This window comes from Heteronotia binoei, chromosome 16, assembly GCF_032191835.1.
Source record: "Heteronotia binoei isolate CCM8104 ecotype False Entrance Well chromosome 16, APGP_CSIRO_Hbin_v1, whole genome shotgun sequence".
NCBI lineage: Eukaryota > Metazoa > Chordata > Lepidosauria > Squamata > Gekkonidae > Heteronotia > Heteronotia binoei.
Genome location: NC_083238.1, coordinates 61,567,806 through 61,584,007, shown reverse-complemented (window position 1 = coordinate 61,584,007; position 16,202 = coordinate 61,567,806). Strand labels below are relative to the sequence as shown.

The window sequence follows — 16,202 nt, the reverse complement described above, 5'->3', positions numbered from 1 at the left end:
GAAATGTGCTTGTTGTGCTGCAACGCTGCTTCTTCCATTCCTTTTCATGTCCCCACTCTCTGTGCACTATGCCAAAATATTGCCAAAGCAGTCATGATGTTAATTTAATGAAATTAAGAACCCAAAGGGTAAGAAGATCTGAATGTATAGGCCAAATAATTATATTCGACAAATTAAAAACATTGGCTATGTCAATATTTAATGTTTTTAATTTGAAGAGCATAATTAGTGGACCTATACATTTAGAGCTTTGTAACCTTTAGGGTCTTAATTCAGTTTAGGTTAAGTCCCCCCTCCCCTTTTCATTTTCAGTTGATTTAATGATACAAATGGTTGTGTGTGGTGTGTGTTACTGATATGTGCTTGTTCTTCTGTGCATTGCTAAATGGAACACAAAAGGAATCTTAATGCATTTCATTGTACATTCATATCAGGCATTACTTTTAGACTTGCTAATCCCTAGGCCCTAACGGGGGATCTCCCAATTTGGCAGGCTCTTTCCCACCTCCAGTCAGCTGGCTGGCGGGGGGTGGGAGCCCTGACCCCACAGCCACCATGTGCCTTCAAACCTCAGAAGGCTTAAGAAGATGCTGGGAACAGCATGGTTCTAGAAAGGTGTGTGTGCCTTTAAATCTTTGAGCCAGGCTGACTGGGGGTGGGGTGAGCCTGCAGAACAACATGCCTGTTGGAAGGGAAAGGAAGGAGCTCAGAACCTCTTTTTGTTTTATAGTCCCTTAAGAAGCTGTTTGCGCACTAAAATAGTAACCTCTGGTTTCCCTGTGTTAGTCTGACAAACTGGGTTGGGTATAGAACAGTCAACAACTCCTATGATGAGTAAGTTGCCCTAGTGAGACCTAGTGTGCTTTCCAAACTCTGTGTGTGTGTGTGTGTGTGTGAGAGAGAGAGAGAGAGAGAGAGAGAGGTGGGGGGAATTGGAAGTGTAGCCAGCTACTGGGGGATGGCAAAATGAAGAATGTATTCAGGGGAACTGCACTGCTGTATTTTTATTTATTTATTTTAGGGAATGGGAAAGTCCCCTGGCCCCACCCCCAAAATTTCCCCACCCCACCCCCAAAGTCCCAGATATTTTCTGAGTTAGACTTGGCAACCCTAGGTACTTTTCATGATATTCACCAGTCCACACAAAGTCTAGCTCTCGGCCTGAAGCATTATGATGGGGGTGCACTGGGGGCAGGATGTCCTGAGCTCTCAGCTAGAGGGCGCTCTCGAGCACCTTCCAACTTTTTTTTTTTTTTTTTACATCTTTCACATTTAAAGAAGGAAAAATATGGAAGAGACTGGGGGTGGTATGTGCTGTATCAAGCTGCAATTTGCCCCAGGACTCAGTATACAATTTAGAAATAGCAAAAGAAACCATGGAGGAATAAAATGCTTTGGATTCTTTATAGGAAACTAGAGCTACTAATTTGAAATTCCAGAATCTGGAGGAAAATTCACAGAAAGTCAATTTCAGAGGCATCCCTACTCAAGTGTAGCAAGCCAAAAGCATTTGACAGCTGGTATTTGGCTGCAGTGAATATTTGACAGGGTCTGAAATGATTTAAAAAAAAGAATATTTGAAAGGTCAGGCATTCAATGTTAACATTTGACAGTATCAGACTACTCTTTTTATTTAGTCAGTTAAATCACTTGAATTACAGGTTTTGGCATTCAGGTTGTCTGATTCTGAGATCACATTCTGCCTTTCAAAATTTAAAGACTAGCTCAATTCTGAAATGTGGCAAAAAAAAAATTGGATTATGCTGAATATTCAAATATATTGCCAGTTTTCCTCTCTGTGGCAGCAATCCAAAGTATGCTTATTAGGAAAGGAGCCTCATTGACTTCTGTGACTCTTGTAAAAATTAAGGTACATAATTTAAAGAGAAGCATAGTACAGAAACAAAGATGAATTTCTTCCCTCCCAAATCGAATCATAAATAAGCGGTCTCTAAGTTTACTAAAGGTAGTCCCCTGTGCAAGCACCAGTTGTTTCCGACTCTGGGGTGATGTCGCATCACAATGTTTTCACGGCTTTTCTGCAGGGTTTTCTGCGGGGTGGGTTGCCATTGCCTTCCCCAGTCATCGACACTTACTAAGGAGCAGCCCTGTGTAAAGCTGCAGTACTGCAGTCCAAACTCTCTGCTCATGACTTGAGTTCGATCCCGGCGGAAGCTGGGTTCATGTAGCCGGCCCAAGGTTGACTCAGCCTTCCATCCTTCCGAGGTCGGTCAAATGAGTACCCAGCTTGCTGGGGGGCAAAGTGTCAATGACTGGGGAAGGCAATGGCAAACCACCCCATAAAAAGTCTGCCGTGAAAACATCGTGATGCATCGTCACCCCAGAGTTGAAAACGACTGGTGCTTGCACAGGGGACTACCTTTTACATTCACCTTTTTAATTTTACTAAACACTCTCCCCCCCCATTCATACTCTAGCAGAGTATAGCTAGCATCACATTTGCAGTGTATATGGAATAACCTGACATCTTTTGGCCTGAAATTCATTTATTGAAGAAATTTAGGATTCTAATTAAAATATTAGTTAAAAAAAGCCTTTTGTCTCCCCCCCCCCCCCCCCCCGCAGCTCACTTAGGGCACCTTTCTCTCAAACTTTGTTTCTTTAACGTTCCAATAGCAATAGGATCCAGAAAATCAGATAATGACTTTGTGGAGGTGTAATTGCTGAACTAAAGCGTTGGTTTTTTTAAAAGATAAACTACAAAAGATTTAGAATGAAGGATTCATGCCATCTTTTAAAAATCAGATTGCCTCTGCTTTTAGTGCGTACTATACAAAGATGTTGGGATTCTGCAGATATGATAAAATACAATATTATGCTTCACATTACTTTAAAGCTGGCTCATGACTTTATTTTGCCTCTTTTCCCATAATCAAGAGGGATTCGATAATCAGGGTATAGCGTGTGTGTCGGGCGTTTACACAGACAGAATACCGTTCTTGTAATATAATAGTGATAACTCCCCAAGTAGCATCAAGGCTTCCCCTGGAATAAATATTGTATGCCTTTTGTTTTGCCGCTACCTTGAATTCTCCTTGATATTTATAAGCGCAGGAGAAGTTTATTCCCTCACCCACTCTTCCGAAAGTTGGCCTTTGCATACTTAGAAGGGACTTGAGTAAATACGTTTCCATGCTGGAGGAATTTGACTGGAATAATAAGGAGCCGGGTGGAAATATAAGAAACCCTTACAGGTCGGATTAAGGTTTGGGGAGACTCTAAGGCACTCCTGCCTCAGAGTAGGGGCCTGTTATGTGCCCCCTCTCCTGAATAAACTCATGGTATTTTTACGGGGTGGTTTATTTCTGCCTATCCTGTGAAAGGCAAACTGAATCCCAAGTGGAAGCCGGACAACTGGCTTCTTGGATGTTTCTCAAGTTTTCCATCTCATGTTCCAGTTGTTGATCCATACTTTTATTTCTGAGTGGAAAATAAAATTATTGGCCACAGTAATCCATGCGACGGCCACCTCCAGGCCAGGCTACTGTAACTCGCTCTACACTGACCTACCCTTGAGGCTGATCCAGAAGCTCCAACGGGTCCAGAATGCAGTAGCGCAAGTCCTGATGGGAACGCCGCAGACAGCATATATTCAACCTGGGCTGCGCCAGCTGCACTGTCTCCCGGTTGACTATTGAGTCAGATTCAAGGTTTTGGTTATGACCTTTAAGGCCTTGACCGGTCTGGGGCCGCCATATCTACAGGACCACATTCTCCACTATATCCCTGGAAGAGCATTATGCTCTCTTGGTGACCCCTGGCCCTAAAGAGGTCTGGTTGTCCTTGACAAGGGTCAAGGCTTTTTCGGCCCTGGCCCCCGTGGGGTAGAACTCTCTGCCAGGTAACGCCAGGGCCCTGTGGGATATTTTGCAACTCAGAGATGTCCCACCAGGCTTTTGAATAAGGACAGCAACGGTTGCTGAGCTGGCACCTTATCTTCTCCCACCCTTTGGGCTCTCTCCCCTTGATACGTCACCCAACAGTGTAGAATACAAGAAACTAGGGTGCTGTCAGGGGGTCTGTAACACGTAAGATGTTTTAGTTGAAGTGTTCTATTGCTTAAATTTGTGTATTTTTATATTATTGATTTACATTGCCCAGAACCCAGTCTGGGCCAGAATGGGGTAAATAACAACAATAACAACAACAACAAAAACAACAACAATGTTAGCAACAACAGCAGTAGCAACAGCAACAGTAATGTGTGGGGTTACCAGCTACTTGTGGGGTGTGGAGATCCCCTAGAGTTTCAGTGGATCTCCAGAGGACAGAAATTCATTTTCCTCAGGAAAACGGCTGCTCTGGAGGGTTCTGGCATTACAGCCTCTGCTGAGCTGCCTCTCCTGCCTTCCCCTGGCCCTACCTCCAACTCTTCAGGAATTCCTTAGCTCAGAGTTGGCAACTGTAGCTGCCGGCCTCCCACTGTTGGCTACAACAGCGTCGGAGAGGGGAGTAGCTGTGAATTCGAACCCCGGTGGCCTCTCCTGTCTGAGGGTCCTGCAACACAGACATTCTGCTCAGCTTCGGAGGGGCAGCCGGTGAAGCGGTTCTTTGGCACCTGCTGTAGGTTGGTTAGGCGAAGGAGGACAGACCATGCCTGAAAGTGCTAGGAGGCAGCAGTGGAGGCAGGAATGTGGTTGTCGACTGGCTTGCTGTGCCTGGTGTCGAAGCAGGCACATGGTGTCAGCAGGGAATATCAGGCAGTCAGCAACTGTCCTCTTGCAGAGTGTAGCTATAGACACCCCTGGTTTCCATCACCACCCCTCTGCAGCTTCTGATGTCACCACACAGGAGCCACTGGGCACTGCTGCCTTGCTGGCTGCCCTCAGGACATAAGAACATAGGTTCAACCCTGCTGGATCAGAGCAGTGGTCCATCTAGTCCATCGTCTCGTGTCACTCAGAGACCAACCAGTTCCTCTGGAGGGCCAAGAACAGGGCATAGAGGCTGAGGCCTTCCCCTGATAAGCCCTGCTGGATCAGGCCAGTGGTCCATCTAGTCAAGCCTCCTGCCTCACACAGGGGCCAACCAGTTTCTCTGGACAGCCAACAACAGGGCAGAGAGGCCGAGGCCTTCCTCTGAGAAGAACATCAGAAGAGCCCTGCTGGATCAGATTGGTGGACCATCTAGTCTAGCATCCTGCCTCACAATAGGGGCCAACCAGTTCTTCCGGAAGGTCCAGAACAGGGCATAGAGGCTGAGGCCTTTCCATGATGTTGCCTCCTGGCTGATGGCTTCTGAATGTGGAGGTTCCCCTCAGTCACCGGGGCTAGCAGCCATTTCCCTCCCCCAGGAATGAGTCTAATCCCCTTTTAAACCGTCTGTGCCTGTGGTCATCACTATATCCTTTGACAGCAAATACCACATGTCCATTGCTCTCTGTGTAAAGCGGTACTTCTTTTGTCAGTCCTGAATTTCTTGCCCAGTAACATCATTAGATGCCCTCAAGTTCTAGTATTTTGAAAGAAGGAGAAAAGGTTCTGCTTGTCCACTCTCTCCACCCCACGCATAATTTGATAAACCTCCCATGCCACCCACTTAGAAGTCTCTTTTCTGAACTGAAGAGTCCCAGGCTACTCAGCCTTTCCTCATAAAGAAGCTGATCCAGACCCCTCAACATCTCAGTTGCCATCTTCTGTACTTTTCCCAGCTCTGCAATGGCCTTTTTGAAATACAGTGACCAATACTGCCCACGGCAGGTTTTTCTTTGGGCAGGAATGCACAGGAATGCTGTTCCGGCTGGCTTGGTGTCAGGGGGCGTGGCCTGATGTGCAAATGAGTTCCTGCTGGGGGGTTTTCTCTACAAAAAAAGCCCTGTGCGAAACAATTGTGATGTCAGGAGTGTGTGGCCTAATATGAAAATGATTTCCTGCTGGGTTTTTTCCTACAAAAAAGCCCTGTGCAACACAATTGTGATGTCAGGGGGTGTGACCTAATATGCAAATGAGTTCCTGCTGTTTTTTCCTACAAAAAGCCCTGCGTGACACAATTGGGAGGTCAGGGGTGTGGCCTAATATGCAAATGAGTTCCTACTGGGTTTTCCCTACAAAAAAAGCCCTGCACAAAACAATTGTGATGTCAGGAGTGTGTGGCCTAATATGCAAATGAGTTCCTGCTGGATTTTTTCTGCAAAAAAGCCCTGTGTGACACAACTGTGATGTCAGGGGGTGTGGCCTAATATGCAAATGAGTTCCTCTGTTTTTTTCCCTACAAAAAAACCAGTGCGACACAATTGTGCTGTTAAGGGGTGTGACCTAATATGCAAATAAGTCTCCGCTGGGCTTTTTCTACTGCCTAAAATATTCCAAATGAGACTGCGCCATAGATCTGTACGGGGGCATTAGAATATTGGCCATTTTCTTTTCATCCCTTTCCCTGGGAGTTGAACTTTGATGCATTGTGGGGCAACGGACAGTGCGGTTTTCCAACAAGATATTGCTCAGTATTGAATCTCGGAGTCATTCTTTCCTGGATTAGGGGCCGGGGCAGAGTTTCCCTGTGTGGCCTTCACCATTTCTGCCCCACGGAGAGTGTGGGGTGTTTGAGCCAGTGCCGCAATTAAACACCAGGGGAAGCAAATACCGGTTTAATTACGCCCAGCTATTCACATCGCCTGTTATATGCCAACCACTTCCGGACGACGGCTGAGCAGCTAAAATGGATGTTACCATAGCAAACTGACCTCTTGACGGGGGCGGAGAATATATTTTGGCTGAGCAAGTGCCGTGCTTAGGTTTGTAGAAAGCACATTTCCCATTTAATATACAAAGATAAACAGGCAGAGAGCTGCGTGCGATGCGGTAGAGGAAATCGTGCCTGCCGTCCCATAACCCAATTTACCAGGCTTAACCGAGCCGCTTCATGCAAGGAAGGCATCTCTGAAGCCCCGTTCCACCGTGAGCTCCAAACCTGCCCTTTGGGGTCAGTGGTCACTGGACTGTGGCTATGAGAGAAGCCGAAATTACTCATTTTTGAGACAATTGAAAATAAGCCTCAAGCGCTTAAAGAAAACTGTTCTTTTGCTCAGTTGAACCTCCTTCACCTGAGAGTCCAGTCGACTGGATTTAGTGTTTTTTCTCTCTCAGCGTTAGATCAGTCTGTATTAGATGGGGCCTGATTTGGCATATTTTAAAAACAATATTAATTCTTTTTGCTTAACCAGACACACAGCAAGCGTCTGCAGAAGTCCTTGTGTTACTTTCTTCTGATTTCCTGTCTATTAATGCACGCACGCACACACAAGAATCATGAAATTCTGTACTGGAGACAGTTTGGTGGAGCTGGGAATCTTCATGCAAACATCTGCTGGATGTCTGTGACTTGATTTACTTTTGGGGTACCTGAGACCTTGGAACGACCAAGCCATATGAGAAAAGGTTGTGGGATGTGGGAACGTTCAGTTTGTGAGGGGATATTTAAAGAGCTGTTATGAGAGAAGAAGAAGAAGACTACAGATTTATACCCCGCCCTTCTCTCTGAATCAGAGTCTCAGAGTAGTTTACAAACTCCTATATCGCCTTCCCGCACAACAGACACTCTGTGAGGTGGGTGGAGCTGAGAGAGCTCTCACAGCAGCTGCCCTTTCAGCCAGTTTGGTGTAGTGGTTAAGTGCGTGGACTTTTATCTGGGAGAACCAGGTTTGATTCCCCACTCCTCCACTTGCAGCTGCTGGAATGGCCTTGGGTTAGCCATAGCTCTGGCAGAGATTGTCCTTGAAAGGGCAGCCGCTGTGAGAGCCTTCTCAGCCCCACCCACCTCACAGGGTGTCTGTTGTAGGGAGATAAGATATAGGAGATTGTAAGCCGCTCTGAATCTCTGATTCAGAGAGAAGGGTGGGGTATGAACATGCAGTTGTTCTTCTTCTACGAGAGCTCTGGCTGACCCAAGGCCATTCCAGCAGCTGCAAGTGGAGAAGTGGGGAATCAAAGGGGAGGGACGGTGGCTCAGTGGCAGAGCATCTGCTTGGGAAGCAGAAGGACCCAGGTTCAGTCCCTGGCATCTCCACAAAAAAAGGGTCCAGGCAAACAGGCGCGGAAAACCTCAGCTTGAGACCCTGGAGAGCGGCTGCCAGTCTGAGTAGACAATGCTGACTTTGATGGACTGAGGGTCTGATTCAGTATAAGGCAGCTTCATGTGTTCAAACCTGGTTCTCCCAGATAACAGTCCGCACACTTCACCACTACACCAAACTGGCTACACCAAACTGCCCTGTACGTTGCTGAACAGCACATCCAAGTTCAAATCCTTGAGAAAGGGTTGAAAAGAGGAGGGCAGGGGACTGTTTCTATTGGCAGCAGAGGAGAGGACTCGCGATCAGAGGTTTAAATTTACGCTGGGAAGGTACCAGCTGGATATCAGGGAGAACTTTCTTACAAGAAGAGGTTTTCAACAGTGGAATCAGCCACTGAGGGAGATGGTGAGGTCCCCCTCACTGGCAGTCTTTAAGCATTGGCTGGACAAACATCAGGGGTGCACTAGGCCAGGGGTGGCCAATGGTAGCTCTCCAGATGATTTTTTTTGCCTACAACTCCCATCAGCCCCAGCCAACATGGCCAATGGCTGGGGCTGATGGGAGTTGTAGGCAAAAAGTATCTGGAGAGCTACCATTGGCCACCCCTGCTCTGGGTTGATCCTATGTTGAGCAGGGGGTTGGACTAGATGGCTGTATGGCCCCTTCCAGCTCTGGGATTCAAAACCCAACAGGCCCTTGTGGATTTTGTTGACCCCTAAAAGCTTCGTGAGCATAAGCCAGACCATTCCTGTACAGCGTGGGGCTTCCAGTAGGCCCTGCAAGAAGAGCCCTGCAAGTCCTTGGAGGATTCGCTGCATGGGGGGGTGGGGGCGGCCTAATATGCAAAGGAGTTCCTGCTACAGAAAAAAAGCCCTGATTGGACTCAATTAACTTACAGTGGATGGGCTCTGGGTCAGACGGCCCTATCAGATATTTAGAACAAATTCTGAGTCCAGTGGCACCCTTAAGACCAACAAAAGTTTGGTGTAGTGGTTAAGTGTGCGGACTCTTATCTGGGAGAAGCGGGTTTGATTCCCCCCTCCTCCACTTGCAGCTGCTGGAATGGCCTTGCGTCAGCCAGAGCTCTCTTATCTGGGAGAACCGGGTTTGATTCCCCCCTCCTCCACTTGCAGCTGCTGGAATGGCCTTGGGTCAGCCAGAGCTCTCTTATCTGGGAGAACCGGGTTTGATTCCCCCCTCCTCCACTTGCAGCTGCTGGAATGGCCTTGCGTCAGCCAGAGCTCTCTTATCTGGGAGAACCGGGTTTGATTCCCCACTCCTCCACTTGCAGCTGCTGGAATGGCCTTGGGTCAGCCAGAGCTCTCTTATCTGGGAGAACCGGGTTTGATTCCCCCCTCCTCCACTTGCAGCTGCTGGAATGGCCTTGCGTCAGCCAGAGCTCTCTTATCTGGGAGAACCGGGTTTGATTCCCCCCTCCTCCACTTGCAGCTGCTGGAATGGCCTTGCGTCAGCCAGAGCTCTCTTATCTGGGAGAACCGGGTTTGATTCCCCCCTCCTCCACTTGCAGCTGCTGGAATGGCCTTGCGTCAGCCAGAGCTCTCTTATCTGGGAGAACCGGGTTTGATTCCCCACTCCTCCACTTGCAGCTGCTGGAATGGGTCTTGGGTCAGTCATGGCTTTCATAGGAGTTGTCCTAGAAAGGGCAGCTACTGTAAAAAGCTCTCTCAGCCCCACCTACTTCACAGGGTGTCTGTTGTCATGGTGAGGGGGGGGGAAGGTTGAGGAGATTGTGAGCCGCTCTGAGACTCTGAGATTCAAAGTATAGGGCAGGATATAAATCCAATATCATCTTCTTCTTTATTCAGGGTAAGAACTTTCATGTGTGGACACCAGGCTTCGTTTTTTGTTTGCTTGGTTTATTAGCAGGAATGCCCAGGAACACAGTTCTGGCTGTCTTGGCACCAGGGGGCATGGCCTAATATGCAAATGAGTTTCTGCTGAGCTTTTTGTAGGCACCATGGGTGTGGCCTAATATATAAATGAGTTTCTGCTGGGCCTTTTTGTAGGAAAGTGGTGGCACCAGGGAGTGTGGCCTAATATGCAAATGAGTTTCTGCTCGGCTTTTTTGTAGAAAAGTGGTGGACGCATTTCCTCGGATATCCAATTATGTCTGAATATATCCGAGGAAGTGTGCTTGCACACAAAAGCTCATAGCTCGAATAAACGTTTGTTGGTCTTAAAGGTGCCACTGGACTCAAAATTTGTTCTCCAGCTTCAGACCAACACAGCTGCCCACTTGGGGGTATCCAGGGGTCTGTGTTCCTCCTTGTGTGGTCCTGGATTTCTCTTGCTTATTGAAGTGAAAGAAGGGAACTACAGGGGGCGGGAAATGTGAATTGGGTACCAAGGCAATATATCACAAAGTTGAGCTTCTTTAACAGATGAAACTTCAGGAAACTGATACTTCAGAACAGCTTCTGGATAGCGGTTCCTAATTTGGTTCAACAAATCCTGTCATAACTAGGCCTCAGAGTCCACGTTAAACATGCATTCTATTGTCTGTTTTAATAGTGAAGCTAGGAGAGCAGATGTTCCTTCCCTGGCCTTCCTTCACAGACCAAAATCTTGTCTCTCTTCTACTACTACACATAGTAAAAATCAATGGGAGTAATTAGGCTGCAGCCATCCCTGTGGGGCAGAAGCATGTTGGATGTTTCTGAAGGACTGGAAGGAGGTCACCCACCCACCCCATGGACCATGTCGTGCTTCTTGTAATGGCCGCTTTAGACTTTCGTTTCATTTTAAGTAGTTGATGCTAAATAGGTAAAGTGAGCACCAGATTGTTTTCGACCCATGGGATGACATCACATCCTGACGTTTTCTTGCCAGATTTGAGAGCCAGTTTGGTGTAGTGGTTAAGTGTGCAGACTCTTATCTGGGAGAACCGGGTTTGATTCCCCACTCCTCTACTTGCACCTGCTGGAATGGCCTTGGGTCAGCCAGAGCTCTGGCAGAATTGTCCTTGAAAGGGCAGCTTCTGGGAGAGCTCTCCCAACCCCATCTACCTCACAGGGTGTCTCAGCCCCTCCTACCTCACAGAGAGCCAGTTTGGTGTAGTGGTTAAGTGTGCAGACTCTTATCTGGGAGAACTGGGTTTGATTCCCCACTCCTCCACTTGGAACTGCTGGAATGACCTTGGGTCAGCCATAACTCTCACAGAGTTGTCCGTGAAAGGGCAGCTTCTGGGAAAGCTCTCCCAACCCCACCTACCTCACAGGGTGTCTCAGCCCCACCTACCTCACTGAGAGCCAGTTTGGTGTAGTGGTTAAGTGCATGGACTCTTATCTGGGAGAACCAGGTTTGATTCCCCACTCCTCCACTTACAACTGCTGGGATGTTCTTGGATCAGCCATAGCTCTCATAGGAGTTGTCCTTGAAAGGGCAGCTTCTGTGAGAGCCCTCTCAGCCCCACCCAGCTCACAGGGTGTCTGTTGTGGGAGAAGAAGATAAAGGAGATTGTGAGCCGCTCTGAGTCTCTGACTCAGAGAGAAGGGCAGGTTAGGAATCTGCAGTCTTCTTCTTCTTCCGCCAGGATCAAACTCAGGTTGTGAGCAGAGCTTGGACTGCAGTACTGCAGCTTGCCATTCTCCACCACGGGGCTCTTAGTTGATGCTATTGGGAAGGAAAATATATTGCAAACGTGGAAAGGAAGGATTCACTTCTCCTAGTTGAATATTACATCCCCTTGCTGGTAAAAGAATCCGAACTGATCTAGGGAAATATCTTTTAAGCATTCAGTGGGCAACTTCCCCTGTGAAACAAGTTAAAATGGTTATTGTGAATTATCGTAATAACAACAAGAGCGGCCATGTGGTCTCCCATTCAGTTTTCTTCAGCAATAGACCACCTGGTGTCGGAGGCCCCCCCTTAAGTGTGATCAGTGTGAGTTGTAAGACATACCTGGGGTAGGCAGTTAATTGTTTTATTTTTCCCTTGTTGGGAAAAAGTTGCCATTCTTTGCTCTTAACTTTTATGGCACATGCAATAATGAGTTTATGAGCATTTGTGTTCACAGAAGCCCCAGTGTCATGGCGATTCGGGCTAAGGTCAACCACTGTCATTAAAATGATGTGCCAAGGGAAAGGACTCTGTTAATTAACTCATCCTGTGCAGGTTTTTTTCCTTCTTTCTCTCTCTCAGCATCCTAAGACTAAACACCTCGGCATTGGGAGGAATCGACATTATAGGTCAACTGGTAGCATCTATCATTTGTAGAAGTAAACAGCAATTACTTTGAAAAATAAAAAAAGGACTTTCTGCACAGACACACTGAAATCAGTAGCAACTATTTTGAGTTAGATGCAGGCGGGCAGCCATGTTGGTTTGAAGCTGTAGAAGCAAGCAGGATTCAAGTGGCACCTTTAAGGCCAACAAAGTTTTATTCAGAATGGACACTTTCATGTGCTAGAAGCACACTTCATCAGACAATAGGATGGAACGGGAAGCAGTCCTAAATATAGAGAAAGTGGGCAGCGGGTTGGTATGTAGGGTCATGGAAATGTTTTTCAGCAGATTAAAAGTCAGAAGTTTGGGACTAGTTTCTCTCCAGTTAACATAAACTAATAAACCCCAGACCCCAACTTGTGACTCTTTGAATCTGCTAAAAAAACGTTTCCATGACTCTGCATGCTAACTCGCTGCCCACTTTCTCTCTATTTAGGGCTGCTGGCCATCCCTTCCTTTTGCCTGAGGAAGTGCGCTTCTAGCACACGAAAGCTTCCATTCCGAATAAAACTTTGTCGGTCTTAAAGGTGCAACTGGACTCTTGCTTTGTTCAACTATTTTTAGTGTATATTAGTGGCGGTAGATCTCAGGCGGGGCTTTTAATCTGGGGGGGACATGGTGGGACGGAGTTCTGGAACCTCTTCGTGGAAACAAAATTCTCCAAAAGAAAAAAAAAAAGTTGAAAAGTTCATGAGGGGCTCCCGGGTGCTTCTCCTTCCTTTCCCTCTTGAGCGCTCCAGCAACCCTTTCTCCAGAATCTTTTTTTAAAAGCCCTGCTTCAAGTATTGAAGGCTAGCTGCAATGACCGTTCAGAGGCTGATTAAGGTGATTTGCACAAAATCCGAAAGATCTCGGGCTGCTCTGACATGTACTGGGAAACAGATGCAACAAAAAGATCCCCCTTTGAAAATCTCAAAAGCCAGCCGGTCCCTGAAGGAGCTCTTTCTCTGCTGGGCATGGGGCATCACTCATAAGGCTGAGACGAGGACTGTGGCAGGCATCGCATTTGAGCAAAGCCAAAGACTTTTTTCTGGCATAAAATCAAAGCTTGGTAATATTTCAGAGTAGATGAAGCTGGCGTGATTTATTCCTTCTTAGACAAAGCCTCGTGATTTGCCAACCAGTGATGCTTGGGGTAGACCCTGAGTGCCTCAAGAAGAAGAAGAAGAAGATATTGGATTTATATCCCACCCTCCACTCCGAAGAGTCTCAGAGCGGCTCACAATCTCCTTTCCCTTCCTCCCCCACAACAGACACCCTGTGAGGTAGATGAAGATATTGGATTATTATCCCGCCCTCCACTCCGAAGAGTCTCAGAGCGGCTCACAATCTCCTTTACCTTCCTCCCCCACAACAGACACCCTGTGAGGTAGATGAAGATATTGGATTTATATCCCGCCCTCCACTCTGAAGAGTCTCAGAGCGGCTCACAATCTCCTTTACCTTCCTCCCCCACAACAGACACCCTGTGAGGTAGATGAAGATATTGGATTTATATCCCGCCCTCCACTCCGAAGAGTCTCAGAGCGGCTCACAATCTGCTTTACCTTCCTCCCCCACAACAGACACCCTGTGAGGTAGATGACGATATTGGATTTATATCCCGCCCTCCACTCCGAAGAGTCTCAGAGCGGCTCACATTCTCCTTTCCCTTCCTCCCCCACAACAGACACCCTGTGAGGTGGGTGGGGCTGGAGAGGGCTCTCACAGCAGCTGCCTTTTCAAGGACAACCTCTTCCAGAGCTATGGCTGACCCAAGGCCATTCCAGCAGGTGCAAGTGGAGAAGTGGGGAATCAAACCCGGTCCTCCCAGATAAGAGTCCATACACTTAACCACTATACCAAACTGGCTCTCCAAGTTGGGCGGGGGGGGGGGGACAAATGTATAATTCAGGGGAGTTTTTTAAAGCACGAATGCACAGGAACTCAGCATGATTGTGATCAGAAGGAGAAATGGCAGCATGTGATTTAGCCCCCTTGTTGGTGCCAGCATAGCCAGCTTCAAGAGGGGATCAGATAAATATCTGGAGCAGAGGTCCATCAGTGGCTATTAGTCACAGCATATTGTTGGAACTCTCTGTCATGGGGAAGTGATACTCTGTATTCTTGGTGCTTGGGGGGGGCACAGTGGAAGGGCTTCTAGTGTCCTGGCCCCACTGATGGACCTCCTGATGGTGCCTGTTTTTTTGGCCACTGTGTGACAGAATGTTGGACTGGATGGCCCATTGGCCTGATCCAACATGGCTTCTCTTATGTTCTTACGACTGTCGTGGCAGCCAACTAACAGCAGCCGCCCTTCAGAGTCCTCCAGGAGAACATTTTGAAGGGTGGGGTGGAATGATCATGGAGAGGGTCTTCTGTAAGGAAGGAGGGCGGGGAGAGGGTGGAATTAAGCATCATCGTGGATGGAGCATGCCCACTGGAACCAGGGTAAATTTGCTGGATTCAAATCCTGTGACACCATAGAGAGCAGCAAGCAGAGATGGGCACAAACCAAACCATGAAGCAAAATCAGTCTAGGCTGATCTTCTCAGATCTTGGAAGCCAAGTGGGGTGGTGTAGAGAGCCAGTTTCGTGTAGTGGTTAAGTGTGTGGACTCTTATCTGGGAGAAACGGGTTTGATTCCCCACTCCTCCACTTGCACCTGCTGGAATGGCCTTGTGTCAGCCATAGCTCTGGCAGAAGTTGTCCTTGAAAGGGCAGCTGCTGTGAGAGCCCTCTCAGCCCCACCCACCTCACAGGGTGTCTGTTGTGGGGGAGGAAGGGAAAGGAGATTGTAGGCCGCTCTGAGACTCTGAGATTCAGACTGGAGGGCGGGATATAAATCCAATATCATCATCATCATCAGTACTTGGGTGGGAGACCACCAAGGAAGGCTCTGCAGAGGAGGGCAATGGCCAACTGCCTCTGCTTCTCAGATCTTGGAATCTAAGCAGGGTCTATACTTGGACAGAAGACCACCAAGGAAGGTTCTGGAGAGGAAAGCAATGGCCAACCACCTCTGCTTCTGAGATCTTGGAAGCAAAGCAGGGTCAGTACTTGGATGGGAGACCACCAAGGAAGACTTTGCAAAGGAAGGCAATGGCCAACCACCTCTGCTTCCCAGATCTCAGAAACCAAGAAGGGTCAGTACTTGGATGGGAGACCACCAAGGAAAGCTTTGCAGAGGAAGGCAATGGCCAACCACCTCTGCTTCCCAGATCTCAGAAGCTAAGCAGGGTCAGTACTTGGATGGGAGACCACCAAGGAAGACTCCGCAGAGTAAAACAATGGCCAACCACCTCTGCTTCTCACTTACCTTGAAATCCCTTACTGGGGTTGTCATAAGTCGGTTGTGACATGACAGCACTTATATACGTAGTATTCCTGGAGGAGGGGGATTTCAAACATATCACTAGTTGGCTCTGGCTTAATTCTGAGCTGAGAGGAGCCTGCTTTCTGTTGGTTACAGTTGGTTCTTACAAGCCAACAGCGGACTTGTGGAGATAACCCATTGCAGAGTGGACTGCGGAAATACTCCTTTTGTGTGTTTTTTCCCTTTATGTGGAAGAATTTGGGGCTCTGGTGGCACGCTCTCCTCACAAGCATGTCACTCGTCAGCGAGTTGTTCAAGATGGCGCGTTAGGGGAGCTTTTCTTCAGCATGTGCTTTTTCACCTTCATTTTCCATTAAATATCTCACTTAGAGCAAATGCTCTTCGTTGGCCTTTCTGTCCCCACAAACCCTTCCTTTCTTTTCTCACCTGTGCATGAACGTCTGCTATATAGAGTCATTCAGAACATGAGAAATGTTGTCACGGCTGTGATTCTATTTTATGTTATTTGAAATGTGACCGGTCTAACTTCAGGTGTTTTTACACTGACAGTTTGTGACTCTCTATCACCGCATTGGAAACTCACCTTTTACATTACCTAATGTTCTCACA

General features: G+C 47.6%; 1 protein-coding gene across 1 annotated transcript in view; it reads left to right on the top strand.

Annotated features, from left to right (window-relative positions):
• The window catches only part of ERBB4 (erb-b2 receptor tyrosine kinase 4), a 535,358-nt gene that overhangs the window by 289,050 nt on the left and 230,106 nt on the right, over nucleotides 1-16,202 (top strand). The window lies entirely within an intron of this gene.